Raw genomic sequence first — 3,055 nt, forward strand, 5'->3', positions numbered from 1 at the left:
GGTGGGCCTCATCCAGTCCGTAGAAGGACTTAAGAGAAAAGAAGGAATTTCAAGACAGCCTTTCTTGGATTCAACACTGCAACATCAACTCCTGCCAGAATTCAGCCTGCCCAGCTGGCCTGCAAATTCTGGACTTACCAGCCCTCACAACTGCATGACCCAATTTCTTAAAATCTATCTATCATCTATCATCTATCTATCTGTCTATATATGTATCTTATGTTTCTCTGGAGAAACTTGCTAAATCCAGATCATTAGAAACCTTCAATACAATGCATCATATAATCTTTAAAGTATGATGCCTATTAGGTTAAAACCAATAATCTGACTCTAGCTGGTGTGGCTCAATTGCACCAAAAGGTAACTGGTTCAATTCCCAGTCAGAGTACATACCCAGGTTGTAGGTCTGATCCCTGGCCAGGGTGCATATGGATGTCAGCCAATCAATGTTTCTCCCCCCCACCCCCCTTTCATCTCTCTCTAAAAGAAAAAAAGTAAAAAACATATTTTTTAAAAATTTAAAAACTAATGATTTGTTTGAGGTTTCTGAAATGAGACTAGATATACCGAATTATCAATAATCAATAATCATAATGCCAACAATTATACCAGTAGAAGATTACTAATGGGTTTTCAATTAAAGAAGAATTATGTCCAGAAGTAAAATAAAAGTCATAACTTAATTTTGCTCTTTCAAATCTTGGTCCTTAATTCTCTGCCTTGGTTTGTTTCTTACAGAACAGATCTCCAGGTAGCTTTAAAGTAAATTATAGCCTTGAATCAAGAAAATGTAAATTATAGACCCTTGACTCATGGCTGAATGTTGCCAATAAATAAATCCCTTGTGAAAAAAAAATATTTCATAAAACAAGCAATAAATTTGTATTGAGTGCCTACCAGGGTTGTTGGGAATTATTATGAACAAAAGCACTTACTGAATGTCTTCTGTAATACAACTATCATCTACTCAGTACCACAAACACAGGTCACAGTGCGGTGCACTGGCCTCCAATATCAGGAATGGCTTGCATGAAGTTACATAACGGGGGAAATGGCGAAATTGGTAATACAGTTACATAGTAGGTCTATCAGAGAAACAAAGCAATGCCAACGAATGCTCTTTTCAAATGACTGATTCCTAAGGAATGACTAATATGTCTACTCAAATTTCTGTTATAATAAAGCAATGGTCGGTCACTTCCTGCAGACTCTGCCACTTAACCTTAAATTCAAACCAATAATTTCCCTTGACTATGATTTTCACTAAGATAATCAAGGAACTGTTTCATTTTAAAACAACACCCTAAACCCCATCCTACCTTTCCCAGTCTTCAAAAGGCCACCGAAGAGGTCACACCACAGTAGGTATGATTTTATTTTAGATATAGTTGCTCAGCAGGAGCTCAGACCAGAAAATTATCAGAGCTCTGAACTTTGCCCTGCACAGACTACCCACCAGTGTGATTTGTAAGTTCGTGTTGTTGCCTGGCATTAAGTTAATGTATAACAACAAATACACATCAGAGAGAAAAAAATCAACAAGGTAAATATAGAAAAACCCAAACTGGCAACAAGAAGAAGAAATTAGTAAACTTTGCAAGTTGGTTGCCCCTATCTGTATGCTTCTTCCCCATTTCCCCACACACGTGAGGACATTCGTTTGTGATTAAGCAGTTAATGAACTAAGGATCGCCAGGCCCATCTCTGATTTTCCTTTCATGAGAAAACAGTCTGACAACTTGGGTTCTGATAGAACCCAAAATCCATCCCAACAAATTTTTTATGTGAAAATTCAACATCTAAATGACTTCAACATTAATTTCCCAAAATAAGCCATTCTCAGGAAGCACTGGCACCAGATAGCTATTTATCTAAAAATCAGTCATTCAAACATGGCAGTCAACATATGCCACACATAAAGGAGGAATCCACACTCTTTCCATAAGCAGCCTGAGGTGAACTCTGAAAATGGTTTAATATTCAGCTGACCCAGATAATCCCACAAAATCATGCAAATCAAGAGGTTCAATTCTTCGTATCCACTTTAAGATTACCCATGAAACTGCCCAGGCCATCAAGGGAATGCATATCCAAAAACTACCAAGTACCAGAAAGAGGTCACTTTACAGAAGCAACGTGTGCCATTCTGTCATTACAATGGTGGGTGGTAGGTGTTCCCAGGCCAAACAGAGGGGCCGGGCCCAGGGTCAGTGGCCCAAAAGAGTGCTGAGTCTTTGCTGCCCATGCTTAACAATGCAGAGAGCGATGCTGAACTTAAGAGTTTAGGTGTAGACTGGTTTCTGAGCTCCTCCAGGTGAACAAAGCTTCCAAGACGCGGCTCAGAACTTACAGCTCGTGGGCGGATTACCCGCATGGGCTCTCCCTGCCACACTGAGAGGATCCTTCCTGAGAAAAGCAGGTGGTTCTTAAACCAGAAGAGGAGGTGCACAGAAGAAAGGGGTTCCCAGAAGAAATTGAGGAAACAAAACGTATGGCCTGGGAGTAAATTCAACATTAAATAAATGCTAATAAAAATTAAAAGGAAGAAGAGCCGAGACCGGTTTGGCTCAATGGATAGAGCGTCGGCTTGGGGACTGAAAGGTCCCGGGTTCGATTCCGGTCAAGGGCATGTACCTTGGTTGCGGGCGCGTCCCCGGTGTGGGGTGTGCAGGAGGCAGCTGGTCGATGACTCTCTCTCATCGATGTTTCTGGCTCTCTATCTCTCTCCCTTCCTCTCTGTACAAAATCAATAAAAAAAATATATTAAAAATAATAATAATAAAAAATAAATAAATAAAAGGAAGAAGAAATAAATAATCTACAGAAATCTAATCTCTTCACTTTCTGTTTCTTCTCACAACAATCCCATGAAGGAAATTAACTATTCTGGGTAAGTTTTAGCAAGTCACTAATCTCACTGAGCTTTTCTCTTTTATACAGTGGGAGTAATAACGTCTGCTCAATGTGTGAAGTATTGTAGGAAGCAAACCAATAAATGGAAAATCTCGGTAGCACCATTTCAGAGCAAACTTACATGATTATTTTTTAAAATCCC

At 39.5% G+C, this 3,055-nt stretch overlaps 1 pseudogene; it reads left to right on the forward strand.

The window, feature by feature from the left end:
* The first annotated feature begins 1,968 nt into the window (after positions 1 to 1,968).
* Positions 1,969 to 2,544, forward strand: LOC118730036 (annotated as a pseudogene).
* Positions 2,545 to 3,055: the final 511 nt, after the last annotated feature.

This window comes from Pipistrellus kuhlii, unplaced genomic scaffold (genome assembly GCF_014108245.1).
Source record: "Pipistrellus kuhlii isolate mPipKuh1 unplaced genomic scaffold, mPipKuh1.p scaffold_m20_p_3, whole genome shotgun sequence".
Lineage (NCBI taxonomy): Eukaryota > Metazoa > Chordata > Mammalia > Chiroptera > Vespertilionidae > Pipistrellus > Pipistrellus kuhlii.